The sequence below is a fragment of the Charadrius vociferus genome, unplaced genomic scaffold (assembly GCF_000708025.1).
Source record: "Charadrius vociferus isolate BGI_N301 unplaced genomic scaffold, ASM70802v2 scaffold455, whole genome shotgun sequence".
Taxonomy (NCBI): Eukaryota; Metazoa; Chordata; class Aves; order Charadriiformes; family Charadriidae; genus Charadrius; species Charadrius vociferus.
The window spans coordinates 5,220,787-5,236,435 of NW_009648550.1; positions in this window are offsets into that span (position 1 = coordinate 5,220,787).

Sequence of the window (15,649 nt, forward strand, 5' to 3'; positions counted from 1 at the left end):
AGAACAAACAAACCACACCGCCTCCTGGGCCCCCCCCGCCGCGAGTCGGCTCGCCGCTCACCCGCTCCCCGAGCCCACGGCGGCCAGGGTGCAGGTGGAAGCGGATGGCTTTGAGGTCGAGGTGTAAATACCCATAATTAGGCATGAATTACATTTAATACCCATGACGGGATCTGGTGGGAAACAGGTGGGGCAGAAAGCCGAAAGATGCACACTGGAAAAAATTCTCCTTACTTGACTTGATCTCAAGCCCATGGAAGCGCATGGAAAGAATTCCCTGGAGTTGTGATGGGCTTCGGACCAGGGTTCTGTGCAAAAGCAAGGGGAGCGCAATAGGAAAAGCTGCATATACAGTACGGATTGGCAATTTTAACAGCCGTCCCCTTGGCAGGGAGAGTTAAAGGAGAAGGGCGGGAGGAATTATTTTTTTCTCTACAGAGAAAAAATGAAACGAAGAAGAAGAAAAAGAAGAAATCAAAAAAACAACTGGAAGGCAGGGGGAAAAGCGGAGGAATGGTAATTTACATCTTCATTTCAAAGGCACTTATGTGCTCTTTTCTGACACACCTTGCAGAAAGTAACGAAACAGTGTGGGCTGCCAGAAATAAATGTTACGGCTCTCACGTTCTGAGTTCTTCTCTTCTCATTTTTCTGGAGAGCTATTTCAGATATTTCTTACAATTTGACCTTTGAGCTGCTTGGAAGATTTACTGAGTGCCTCAAATGCAGTCATTTTTGCAAAACTGATGTGTAGCATTAGCTATAGGAGAGTGTTCCAGTGATGTGCAAATAGGTCAAGGAAAAAAGTGAACCAATAAAGTAACCAAACAGGAATGTAAACTGAATGGAACCTTTTATGCAAAGGTGAAGGGTTCAATTTTTTCCAGAATTATGAAATATTGAAAAGTTGTGTCAGAGCCCCCATGCTCAAAACCTTTTGATAAGCAGCGATGTTTTTAAAGCTAACCAGGCTTCAGTGATTTGTCCTTGCACCTCTAAAAATATTGGTCTTGGAAACTCACCTGTAAGTACAAATACAAGGTTGGAAAACATAACTTTATTGTAACTGTCGCATTTTATGGTAAATCTTGATTAATGTTTGTGTGATACGGTTTCAGGCTTGACAGTGTTACAACTTCTACCTGGTTTTGGCTTTTTTTTTTTGGTAGAAAGCAAATAATCTGCTTTATACTACCCTGTCCCTAATCTCCTGCATTTCCATCTAAGTTTATCCACACTCGTTATGGCATATGTGGGGGCAGATCCTCAGCTGATGTAAATTTACTTAGTGGTTTTGATACCTACCGAAAATCTTACTGCATCTGCTTAATGGGTACTGAGCAACAGTCACAAAGACCCCACACTCACAGCTTTGCTTCAGCAATATTCAATGCTGAATTTACACTTATTTTTTCCAAGATGACTCATACCTGCAAATTTATTTCTAATTTTTCATGACCAGAGTGCCATGTTCTTCACTTGAACAGTCGGGTGAATACTTCCTGGAAATTTGCGTTGATATTTTAAATCCCTTTGATTTTTTTCATTCTGACACTTAACAGTTGCAGTGATTCAGTCAAGAAATAGAAGCAACACCCAGTGACCCAAACAACTCAAAAGATACCGCCGACACCAGAGAGTCAAAAGAAACAAAAAGGGATACATGGAGTAAAACACTTTCTCTATCTCTCATTTAAAATGATCCAATAACTTCAAGGTAATGCCAAAAACATGGGAAAATGAAAGTCTAGTCAGAAGCAGTTCTGAAACAAGAAGGCCAAATAACTTGATAAAGTATTTCTAACTAATATGCTCTCTGCTGTATTATGTTTTGCTTGTCCCTATGGGAGAACACCAAAGAGAAAACAAAGTCAAGCCATATCACACCCTCCTGCAACTGTTTTTTTTCCCATTCAATAGATATGTCTCCAGTCACAAATGAAGACCCTTTTGTGCTTTAGCAAGCGTCACTCACTGAGAATATATAATTCCCATTAAAAAGCCAGATTTGTACATGGGTAGTTAAAAGTATTGCTTAATTGTGGTCAAGGTACATCCATGTTATTCCATTATAATGCTGATTTTTTTTGCTAGTAGGTCAGCGCCAGAGATGCCAAAGTCTTTCCTGGTTTGCAAAATATTCCCACCCTGCAGCGCCTACATCTGGACTATGGTCTGCAGTGATTCAACAACTGCAGAAATAAATACACAGCTAACCTGAACAGCCGGTGAGATCCTGTGGCATGTAAGCTGGGTGCCACTTATGCATCCCACCTGACAAAAAATTCCTGTTTCAGTATTGCCAAAGGCTGACAGCCACAGTCACTCTGTACCTAGCGTTGGTCTCTCTCAAAATGGCCATGGGTCAACTCCCACTGGAGAGGCAGTGTTGGGCATCTGCACCACTTGGAAGATGTTTCTCTTTGGGGAAACTTGCCTGGGCAGTGGCATGGATGTGAAAATAAGCAATTGCTGAAAGACATCAGCATTGCATTAACACCAAACAAAGAGCTGAACATGTTCATGACGAGCCTTCTCATGGCTTTTAGTCATACCTTAAGCCAGGGAACGGAGACATATGTGATAATTAAAGCAAAAAGATCTTTTTGAACCTTAAAAGATTTAAGTTTGACTGAATTTGAATTTTAGACAAAGGTTCACATGGGTTTTTATTTCACCCAAGCCAGTTTATCCACCTTTCCTTTTCAGACAGGCTTAGATTTTAATCCTCAATACCTGTGAAGTTATTTATGTTAGTTTGTTTGTTTGTTTGTTTCCAATTAACTTTTAATTCATTTTTGGGTCTGAGCAGGATATTATTTTTCAAAATGCTGGGTGTAACCATTTATATAAGCAAATCTGCCTCACTTATTTTTCTCCTTTTGATGTTGATTTCTATTACTTTTAGCCCCATGTGTGATGGAGGAATTTCCTACATGTCCCGGTAGCTCTGTTCTTGAATACCCATCAGTGACCTGAATGCCCATTTAACAACTGATTAATCAATCACAGCATGTAGAAAACAGTGGTCCTGCACAACAACTGGGGCTTTTAGTGCTAGAGGCAGCTGAAAAGTTGAGCCATGTTTAGATTAAAACAATTTATTTTTAACCAGATGAAAACATCTGCAGAACATGACTACTTATATCAACCTATCCCCATATTTTTTATTTCATCTGAAAACTAAAATCTCCAATATTTCTGCACAAACGGACAATTCAGTCTAGCTTTCAAGCTGAGAGTACTTGAGTCTTGTGGGTTTTTCACCAATTTTTACTTTGCACTTTTTAATGAAACACTGTCATTTTCTACAGGAAAATCACAACAGCAAGGGCAATAACAACAAATAGCTCATTTTCCAACCTGCTGTATTTTGTATATAGCTTTAGAGTCCATCAAACATGGGCTAGAAATACAAGAGAAAGAAGACACCAGCTGACTGTCTCTTGGAATTTCTCCATTGCCTAATGCTGGGAATAAGGTCCAGTGATCCTCACAACTACACTAAAAGTCATTGCACTAATTGCATTAAGGAACACATTTCTTAAGACAGACAAAAAAAAAATAATAGTAATCAAACCAGGCTGGTTGTTTTTTTCTAATTCCCATAAATTCAGTCTCCCTGGTTTCAGGTTCTCCCTAGCTTTCATGCAAGCAAACTGTAGGAAGGGATGAAAGCCAGGAAAATTTTGCAGTCCTTTTTTTGAGTGATTTCAGGTGTTCTCCATTTCTAACTGCTAGAGGTGAGACAAAAAGTGTTGGAGGTGGTGTAATGGCTTGATCTGAACTCGGAGCAGGTAGCAGAGCCGTGGGTGTACAACAAATAGGAAGCCATAAGAAGCCTTCTTCCTCCTTACAAGAGTATGTAACAGCTCATGTAACTCTCAGCCAGCCTTTACTGTATGAAATTTAGGGACAGAAAAAGGTCCCATGAGGTCTGCAGTAAAAGCTGGGAGCGTGACCCTCTGTCTATTAGGATCCAGAGCAGAAAGATGAACGCAGTCCTCCCACAAGCTCACAGCAAACTGCTCCACTGCTCCATTTGCCACCTCCAACCCCCTCTAGGAAGCCCTGCCTAAATGGCACAATCGAGACCCATTTATTTAGTGGATAAAATTGTACATGAGTTGTACAAAGTGATTTGAGATTTACGCACACATGGAAGCCAGCAGAGGCGAATTACTCCTCAGGTCTGCGAAGCACTTTACAAATGCAAGGCAGCACATAAGCACTACATATCATTATTTCTCTCTGTTTACTCACTAGCTGGCTTTTTCATACCAACTAATAGCCAAGCCATTGTTAAAAAAAAAAAAGGTATAAAAATATTGGGAATACAGATGCCTGTACTTTCAGCTATCTAGAGACCCCTTTTCTATCATAAGCTGTTTCAGACCAGAGCAGAGCTAAATTGCTAATTCAGGTTGAAGCATCTTCTTCAGCTGAAGGAAGACTCGCCCTGCCTACAAGCAAATGTTTGGTTTCTAAAGGTGAAGGGTGTCCATCGGCCACTATGGCAGATCTGTCCAGCTCTGCTGTGATACAGATGAAAGAGCCTCGACTCCAAGAAACAAAGCTTCAGTGTAGCCTAATCAGAAGGAACACTGAGTCAGTGAAAACTCTCTTTCTTTGAATGTTAAAGTGATACATGCATATCATTCCGTAAAAGTACTGACACAGTGTTCCTTTACCCTGGGGAAGGAAGAAGGCTCCATACACGTGCCACAACCAAGTGGCAAACTTCAGGTTTTACAGTAAAGACACTGAAAACCAGGATAGTCCTCCTACAGAAAAAAACAACACAGCAGGACAGCTGAAAACAGCATGTACAAAACTCTCTGTTCCCATTCAGAGTTGTTGAGGTCCTTCATATCCAAGACCAAAACAACAACCTTTCCATCATACTTCATGGTTTCTCGCAGGTACAGGTCTCTCTGTTTCCCTACCTTTCCCTTGCTGAATGGGTTTGCAATGACCGCACTGTGTCACAGGCATGAAGTGATTGGCTTATTTGCTGTGACATGATGCTTAGTAATCCATCATGCCTTGGTCGTACATACCAATTCCCCTTCCTTCTCTTCTGGCAGACAAAAGGGGCAACAAATTGACGCAAATGTAATTAATGTCTACTCTACAGGCCCTCTGGAGTGCCAAAATAGATGTCTTCTGGGAAAGAGAATGAGATCCAAAGACTGCCAAGTCCTTAATTCCCTAAGCTTTACAAGGAGAACAGTTCCAGCTTGCAGTAGTTAGGGGTTTCAATAGTTGTGGTGAAGAAGAGAGGTGTGTAATGTTTCTGTTTGCTTTCTGGCTACTTGAATGGTTCTGCCATTTTCCCAAGAGTTAAAAGGACGATACTATCATAAAGATGACTACGAAGGCATACAAATTTCATACGTGCCGGTGAATGAAACATCGGGTGCTTCCAAACATTGGGTGCGTTCCCAAACTCTCCACACCTCCTGAATGCGGTCAGGAAACCTCATAAGAGCCGACTCCACTGTAAATGGTCTGAATCCAGTTGGGCCACAAACGTCATGAGAATAAAGTTTCTCATACCACGACGAACAATTTTTCCCATGTAGACAAGGCCTTAATTAATCTTTAAAGTGTTCCAGTTTTAATTTTAGGTCACAGTTAGGGCTGGTTCTTACCATGGCTCCTGTCCAGCAAAGCTCTTAAGCACATGCTTAATTCTAAGCATTTAAAGTAACCTCATTGACTCCTATGGGATTGCTCACATGCTCAAAACTATGCAGATGTTTCTACTTCTGCTGGATTGGGGCCTGCCTCCGAACTTGACTGTCCTCCTCTAGTCACAACAACAACGCAATGTAAGAGAAACTGCTCCCGAACCGACCTTCAAAGTTTTGGCTGAAGGCATACTGGAAGGGCCAGACAGCTGGCAGGCTTTGCATTAGTTTGTTCACCACAGCATAAATTACCTCTGATTTGCTTAATGACTGTTTGGAATCAGGATGTCTCAGCCCCGCTAATACAGTGCCCCATGGGCAATAATCCTCTTTTTAGAAGAGTCATAGGCGAAGTACGTTTTCAGCAGAATAAACCACTTCACACAACTCTAGGTGAACTATGTGCCGTGTAAGAACCCTGGCCCCCGTGAAGATCGCAAAAGCAAATCTGTGTGTGCTCGCTTCATGCGCCTGGCTTTAAGGAGGGTGGGTTATTTCTTGGTAAAAATAACATTCCTTAATGAGGAAGTATCAGCCAAAACATTGATTAACTGTGGCTTTTAACAGCTTACTCAAAGAGGTATGAATTTAATTAGCCCTCGTCAAAGTAAGAAGAATTAGCGTTAAGCTGTTTTATAACTCAATTCACCTGGCTAGAGGACAAAATGAAAGGAATCATTTTTTAAAGAGAATGATTAGAAAGGTAAGTGATGCTGTCATGTTTCCTTGGGCTCCAAATATAAATTTAGTTTTAAAAACCAGAAATATGGAAAAGGCAATTGCAGAAATGCTGAAGGCCCCAATTTGTCATGTTGGTGTTGCTGTAAGCCCTGATTCTCTGTCTTGTGCTACATTAAAGAGCATCACGAAGCAAGACGACCAGTTAATGTGAAGTTCAAACAGATGGTATCCTATTTGTTTAGAGGTCTGCCAAATGACGTTCAAAAGATGCTAGCTAGCTGACTTCAAAAAACACTTTTTCTCATCTAGACAAACCTTCCTTTCATATTTCTGTAGCATGCCTAACCAAAGAGGCTGTACCAAAGTTCCTCCCTGGTGAAATGTGAAACATCTGCACCTGTAAGGATCAGATCAAAAATGAAATCTAAATAAGGCCTATTTTTTAATTAATGTTGCTTCTTGAAAGATATTTGGATTTATTTTTTTCTCACCAAAGCTTAAAAACACATTAAAAAAAAATGGCTGAGAGGTTGGAGAGTTCTGAACAGGAGTCCTTTCCCATTCTGAAATGCTGCTCCTGAGGATCTGCTGAAAGTGCTGAACATCCTCATGGAAGCTGACGGACACTACCGACTCATTTTACAGAACAACTCCCTGCTAGTTGCCCTCACTTCCAGCTAAGGCCCCAACATGCAACGAGGAGCTGACCCCCCTTCTCCTCCCAGCCTCTCTGAGTGCCCCTCTGGAGGCATCTGCTGTCAAACAGTGAAGCCATGTGACGTTCCCCCCTACGTTCCTGGGCTGCACAGCACCAGCAGAACTTTCCCTGACAATTCACAACGTGGTCAAGCTGTGCACATAACGGAATCCAAGTGCATGCATTTTGGGACTTGGAAACCTAACCTGTGATGTTTTTTCTGGTGGGAACAGACTTTTTTCTTCTTCGTGTCTGTCTCTTTAGCCTTAGATCAACTTGGGAAAAAAATGTTTTAAAAAGCAAGGCAGAACAGCTGATGAAGAGGGGCTCTGAACAAAAAGAGCCTACTCAAACACAGCAGGCTTCAGAGAGCCTGTAGCAACAAGCGGGAAGGAGAAAGCAAGGGGAGTAGAGGTGCTCCAAAATACTGCAGTTAAAAAAGGAAAGGCTCTGGAGTCTAAGACTGCTCAGAGAAGAGGAAATACCTAAAGTATTTCTGGGAAAACAGCTGCTGGAACCAAAGTGTTTCCACTTTCAGGGGCCCCGAGGTTTGGTAGAACATGTTCACACAGTGCTGAGCAAAACCTGGAGCTTTTCAGGACAACTGTGGCTTGTTTGGTTGATGTTAAAGATAGGCTGAACTCTGCAAAAAGTAACTGAAAGCAGTAGAGTACCAAGGGACAGATCCCGTTTTCAAATGATTTATGGTTATTACTCAAGGTATATGCCTAATTGAGAAAGCCACGTGATCTCAGATGAAGGGAAGATTCTAGCCCTGCAGATCTTCTTACCTGGGCTAGAAATCCACCACTGCTATTTATTTAATCCTTCTCATCACCGATGAAATATAAATAAGGCGACTTCCAAGAACACATACAAGCCAGCTTGGAGGAACAATAAAGGTAAATAGTCTGATGGTTTATCGGGATTCACCAGATGGTTCTGATGTGGAATTGGCCCCTTCCAGCTTCTCCAGCTCCAGGCAGAGGACAGGGAAGCTGTGACTGAAAAGCCTGAGAGTTACGTGCTCTCCCAGGAACACAAAGAAATGCAAAAAGGCTTTGGTGAGCAAATACCCAGCTGTGCATGGAAGATCTCACACTGTGAAATGGGAGACTGAGGAGCATCGGTGCAAAAGCAGAGTTAATGAAGGTATGCGGTGTAGCTCTGAGACAAAAAGCTGTACAGCTGCACCAATGCTTCAGCTAATTATTCCTAATTAGGGTAGGCACGGAGCCATACTCTAGCGCATTTGGAAGGAAGCTAATAGTCCTGCACAGGCCCACAAGGTGCCAGGTATGTCTTGCCAGTTTTAGGTGGAAGTAAAATAGAGGAATCTTTTTTTAGGTGGTGCTGTGCAGCTTGTAGCTAATTGTATAATGGCAGGTTGTCTCTACTAAGTTATCAACAATCAAAATAGAAGGGATGCATACTAAAAACCCGAATCGGCAATTGTAAACTACAGAAGCACAATTCCACCACCGTCCAGGGACTCTTATGGTCTATTAAGTCACTCAGAAGCCCTTGTTGGAATTACATTCAACATTACAATTCAATCTTGCCCTAGCTTTACTCTGTTATTATCATTATTTTTGCTACTGTTATATTATATATAGATCAGCATTTTGGAGCTATGCCCTATACCCCCTGCAGCTGCTTCAAGCTATGACTACATCTGCTGTTGCCTTCACAATGGCTGCTACCTCTTCTGCTTCCCATTCTTCCAGGAGCAGTGGAAATATGTCCCCTGCGTAACACTTACGCCAGCCTTCTTCCAGCATGCTCTCGTGCTAGTTTTCTCACTCTTTTGTCCTCCACCAGGAACACTGTTTGCCTCTCTGGGAGCTTCCTGTTTACCTCCAACTAAGAGAGATGCCAGAGTGGTAAATTGGTGTCCTGGATACATTTGCACGGTATATCTGTTTTTACATGTAAATATTCATGATGCAATTCCTAACCTCATGGAAGCTACTGATAAATATCCCCTTGCCTCACTACAAGAACTGAAGACAAGGTGTTCTTCTCCCTGCAGCTCCTCAGCCCATGTATTTGAAGGCTAATCCACCCCCACAGGGCCATGACCACAAAGGCAACACCCACAGCCAAGCAAGAATATTCTATAAGATTTCCAGCATTGGGTGTTATTGGAATGGATGGTTGAAAGAACGATTTATAACATGAAATACTGCATTTACCAGTTGCTTTTATGTATATGTATGTGTATTTACATATATATATATTTACACATATATATTTACATATATACACACTTATATATGGCATACAAAGTTACATTGGTTGGCTGAATCCACTTGACACTTTAATATTGCAATAAGGAGGCAACAATAATGTACCAAAACATGTGGCCAGTTAAGCAATTCCCATCACTGTTTTTCATAGAATAGAAATTTGTAATGTTTGCTTCAGGTTTTCTCCCCCAAAATAAACGTCCCTTGCCCCAAAGATTTTCTGATTTTTATGTGTTTTCGTTTGTCTTTTTGATCGCTGAAAAGTGGTCCACTTCAGCTGACTTTTAAATGTTGATCTAGGTTCCTAGTAGGATGAAGACATGGTTTGGATTTTGTGATAGAAACTTCATCTAGAAAGGAATCACTGCGGTCAAAAAGCTTTTCTTTTCTTTTTTACATAAGTCATTTTCCTCTATTAAAAACAGAAATTTTATGGGAGTAAATAATGTGAACATCATCTTTTAGATAGTGCATTATAACAGTAAGATAAAACTCTAGGAGAAAATGCTTTACACAACACACCAAAGGAGTAAGACGGTAAGAAAAGCTTTATAGCTCAATCCCATGCATGTATATGGCTCTCCAGTACAGAGACTAATCCCCTAATTTTGGAGGGGGAATTTCCACGGAGATTTGCCCTGGGAATCTCTATCTCCTCTGAGGTTCTGCAGACCCATTGGCTGCTGCTCTAGGGTGGAAACACGGGAGCAAGAAAGGATTGCTGCAGAAGAGCTGCAAGATCATCAACGGTGCCATCTGAATGTCCTTAGGGTCCAAACCCTGGCGTTTCGATCTGAAAGGGGTTTTCCTACGCGCAAGCCTTATTAACCACGTTGGCACAGTTGTTTTGTAAATATACAGTGTATTTCACGTATCTTTTCTGACTGTGCGTGCTCAGCAACCCAAGCTCCTCAGATCTGCTGATCATTCAAGGAGCCATAGCAAATTACTGGAGTAGTCACCCACTGGGAGTCTGGCCTTGGGACACGGGCACTAGAGGCTCAGCTGCCTAGCAAGCCTGATTTCCCAAATACACCATGCATCTTGATTTGCTGACAATGAGGAATTATATTATTCAGACACTAAGCACGCACAGAGGATAAGCTAGAGGACACTATTGCTGGGAAGGCCCTAAGGGGAAGCTAGGGAGGAAAGCTCTCAAGCGGAATAAGGAGAAAGAGGAGCACCCTACCAGAATGAGAGATGCAGAGAAGGGCCCTCAGCTCCTCATGGGGTGGCGGAGGGGCCATTTTAGCCTGATAAACACATAGTTCTGTACTGAAGAGCAATAAACAAACTATGCCAACGGAAGTCACAGTGCTGATCATTACTAAGCAAATGCACAGCCACAGCCAAGAAGGTTTATTCTCATCCTGCTTACTTAACACTGCCCTCGCACTGTGTTTATCTGCAGCTGAACACACCAATTGCCCTGGGAGAGTTACAAGAGGGAAGATGCTAATGGGGGCCTATACCTTTAGATACAGTTCCTGTCCTGACATAGGTAAGTCCATGTTCTAACACTTCTAGAGGTGGTTTAGTTGACTTCTGTAACCAGCTGATTATATCTACACTTAAGTTTTCCCACAGTGGCCATTCTTCCCAGGTGTTTTGGAGTATCTTATTTTCTCATTATCTTATTTATGCAGCCTGATATTCATTGTGCAACTTTTCAGCACTTCCTAACGGCTGAGATTTCTCAGCTTCTCAGTATCCAAAAGAACCAGGACGGGCTCTTCCACTGGTCCTTTGGGAAAATCCTTGCTTTACATTTCTCCGTTTCCTCTATGTTTCTGCCCTTCATTCCTGAGAGCCAAGCAGATGGCCAGGCTGTGGTGTCTCAAGTCTTGGCGCTCTCCCAGGCACAGTCACCAGTACCCTGCCCAAGGAATGTGGGTACATGGTCACTTTCCTGTATGAGAGCAGAATTGGACTTTGAGGAGAATCTGGGCTGGCCCAGCAGCCAGACATGCACCACTCAATGGGTTTTTCACGACTCCAAACACAGCAGCGGAAATTTGATAAACCTCAAGCACCAGAGATAAGAACTGTAAGACTGACACCTTTTACAACCAATTTCTGCTTCCCAACATCCACTGCCTTCCCTTGCTTCATTTATTTCAATCAAGGGCTTCAGAATGCACAAATAACTCAAAAAACATAACTGCAGTTAAATAATATGCAAGAAAAACCACACTCTTAGACTAGGTGTAAACCCTCAGGCTCCTGACCCAGGAACCTTGTCCGCTCAGGTACAGAGGCAGTGAGGCAGTTTATTGCAGCAGGGATAAAATCATCTATTTGTTTTTCTCAAGCTGAGATTTGCAAAGCAACCTAGGAGTTACTGATTAAATGAATGAGAAATCTTTGTTTAAGTCTTCTATTTATGTTTGAAAACCTAACCTTAATAAATCTCAATAATAATATTATTATATGCACTTACAAATGAATTTTCTGGGCAGCAGATTAACATAAAAATTAAATGCTGCACTATCTGCCGGTACTATCTAGGTCGGTACCTATCTCATATTGCTCTAGTATCTGGCCTATATTAATGTAATATCCATGCACCACTGCTTCTTTATAAACACACGTTTGTCGGTTCACACAAACACTCTTGCAAAGACTTTCCTATTAATCCCTTCTATTATATTCAGTGAGGATCTATAAAAATGAATTAAAAGACTCATTTTTCTACCCTTAGGAAGATTTCTTCTTCCTATCATTTTGCCATCAAGGTTATAATTAAAGACACTGGCTGCTGTGGCCTGTGTACATAATTGCAATATATGATCAAGGATTGTAAGCACCAGGATAAATGCATTATCACACAGTCTAATTATCGTGTTATCTGACTGACGGGAGGCTGTTTTATCTCTGTCTAGAGATGAAGGACATATCTGACAGACACCAGGACTTCGCTTTGATGTCAGATTTGTATACGAAAGAATCAAAGACTCAAACCCTTTCCAAAATGGTTCCAATGTGGTTTAATCCTGCTAGACAATTCCCTGCCTCGCTGCCAGAGCCTGCTTTGAAGTGGCACTGCACGGCGCATGCTGCTAGTGCATATTCCCGAAAGCTGGAGTGCCGGGAATTGCCCCACATGCCGAGCAGAAGGCCCGTGCCCTCCGTCTCACACACCCACCCCCTCATTCGCAAGATCACAGGGCAGAGAGGGGATGTGGTGTGGCTGGCAGGCGGGGAGAGCTGGGGGAACATGGGTTAAAGTGCCATCCCCAGCACATGCCTGCGGCGTACGGCCAAGCGCTTCCTGCTTTTGGCCGCGCTTATCATCAATGCTTTCTATAGGAGCACAACCAGCTTGGGTTCAGCATGCCACTGCTGCCAGCGCCCCAGCGAGAGCATGTCCAGCATCTCCTTCACCGCTGGGACCTCCACATCCTGCTGAGAGCTTGCATACAAGTAACCACAGTCCTTAGTCACACAGGAAGACAGAATTCACTTCCCTTCCCCCTTTCCACCCCTGTATGACCTGGCTACGTACCACCAAAGCACTTCTCCATCGCATTAGTGATAACAGCTAAGCGCTGTTAAATGTCAGAGTAATAAGGGAAGGCTGGGAATGGAGGTGACTGGGAAGGGGCACCGACAGTGGGACAGGCAAGGGTGAAACAGGCTAAAAAGGAGGGAGGAGCACAGAAATGTCTACCTTAAAAGAATAAGCGAAAGTGTCCCCTCCTGCACTTTGCCAGTAGCTCAAGACTTTGCATCCCACCATTCTTGGCTCAGCAGAGACCCACAGATCCCCCTCCCCTGCCGAGCGCTCTGCTGCTCACTGCTACTTATCTCCTCAGTGACCTACTGCTGCTACATTCAGACAGTCAAGTGGCTCAAGTCCATGCGATGGCATAAAGGTTCATTTTGTCCCCCGCTGCGCATTCATTATGATATAATCTCTAATTACATGATCCATTTTTCTTTAAGTAGGTTTTTCCTGGGGTGTCTGATTGCCATCTTCAGCCTGCAGTGCTAAAAACAACCCGGCATCCCTGCACAGCAGCAAAAGCCTCAAAGATTGCTGCGTCAACAAATCATTTCAGAAATGGTTTTCATCATTTGAGTAACTGCATAATTATGATAAGATAATGAACCAGATCTGTACTATTTCCAGCTTTTTCTTGCAAAAAAGAAATCACGCCAGGGGCCTGGAAATAGTTTCTAATCATTTATGTGGTATAGGAATGAGCAGATAGTTTTGTTGTCGGGATTTTTGTTTTTTAATTTCATTAGTTTCATCCTCCTTAGCACATTCTTCACACACCCTTTGGCCATTTATCAGTCATAGCAGAGAAAGATGAATCCTGTGGAGTTCAGAAATGTCCTAAGTCTGGAGCACTTAACTTTGCAAATGAAATATTTTTCCAGCATGGAGTTTATTTATGTATTTAAACTTCAAGGTTTTTAAAAGTAAAATGAACTAACTTTCCTTGCCACATCCCCAAGACCTCACAATTGCCCTGTGAATGCTCAAGCCTCCACCTCCCTGCATCAAACCCAGAGAGAGCAATCCATTTCTAGAAGCAGGAACCAAGGAACAGTTACAGCAGTGGGGGCACCTTCCTGGATGGAGAAGATAAATTCCCTCACATCAGCCTGGCATCCTGCAAGGTAGATATGGACTGATCTTTTTTTTTTTTCTGAGTTTCAGATCAGGTCTGTACCTCCAACATCTTCCACTTCCTCCACTTTCCTGTTATTTTTGACTAATGTATGATACTTTAACAATCTGACTTTTAATCCCTGCCTAATTTCTCATTGCGCCTGTTTTTTTTTGAAGTCAAGAGAGATCAGTATCATTTGCAAGACAGGCATTGTGTATTGCTATACTTAATGTCTCTCTAACAATTGCCTGTCTTCAGGAATATAGGCGAAGGACTCCCCTGTTTTCTATCCTGCCATAGCTGATTTGCGATCACTTAATGACTAAGATCCAGAGGTGCTTTGGGTGCCTAACTCAGATGACCAGGTACAAAGCAGCCAAGCATCTTTAAGGACCAGAGTCCGTGTTTGTGATACAACAGCAGTGAAAAAACAGACATGGAAAAGGTGACGTTGCAGCAAAACTCCCCTATGGAGCTGCCTACTGTAAGTGGTATTTCTCCCTCTGTCTCTGCTTGAGACTTGCTCTGGGCTTTTACCAGTGAGTGAATGTCTTCAAGCCCCAAAGAAGCCTTCTATCAAACTGTTCTGTCTCAAAAAAGTCCTTGTTCAGCCATAAACAACATCCTGCCATTGCCACAGAGGTGCCTACAAACACATTTGGGAACAGAAACGTAACGGCAAATGCCTAACACTGTGTTTAATAATCAAACCAGAAACAAAGATCAAACTGAACTTTGTGTCTAAAAATCATTACGGGCAACCTCATAGTTACCAGATCAGCACAACAACAAACTGATTGGGGGGCATCAACACAGGCAGAGAAGAGGGTTGGCTCAATCCATGAACATGTCTCATTTTTTTTCCTCTGGCACAGACACGTTTACAACTTTCTAACACTTGAGAGATGGTGCTGTTCTTCTCCACAAGGGTTGTTAGAAAAGTCTGGTTATATTTATAAATATGTATAAACATTGTAAAATTAACTCTTTAGAAATATGTTAAAGATTTTTATAGATGCTCTCAACCCAATATAATATTTTTTCCTGCCTTGCATATAAAACCTTAATAACTTTGAAATTTGGATTACATCAAACTGCATCTTCCATTACGTTTAAATTGCACTTCTAGTAATAAGAGTACATTTTAACCAAATTATTGTCATAGAATGGTTTAGGTTGGAAAGGACCTTGAAGATCATCGAGTTCCAACCCCCCTGCCATGGGCAGGGACACCTCCCACTAGACCAGGTTGCCCAAGGCCACGTCCAGCCTGGCCTTGAGCACCTCCAGGGATGGGGCCTCAACAACCTCTCTGGGCAACCTGTTCCAGTGTCTCACCACCCTTAAAGTGAAATTATGCTGTTGAATTCTTCATATAGGACCTCATCTTTCAAAGTTAATGAAAATAGAAGGGGCAACGATCAACACATTTAGTTCTTTATATATAAAATGTATATGTACCCACTTACATGCATAAAGAGGTTAAGTATGTGATAAACTTAAATTGCCTTTATTGTTGTATGATCTGCAAATGTGTTTGCTTTATGCTGCCAGACATTCATTACCCCCTATTTATTTTTAAAAGCTTTGTTTACTGTGCGATAGGAATCTTTTTAGTATCTTGTCCATTCTGACTGCCAGCCCGCTGGAAGTCCTGGCTGCAATGCAGACACCAGACATATTAATTTTGATTTCAATGGAAAG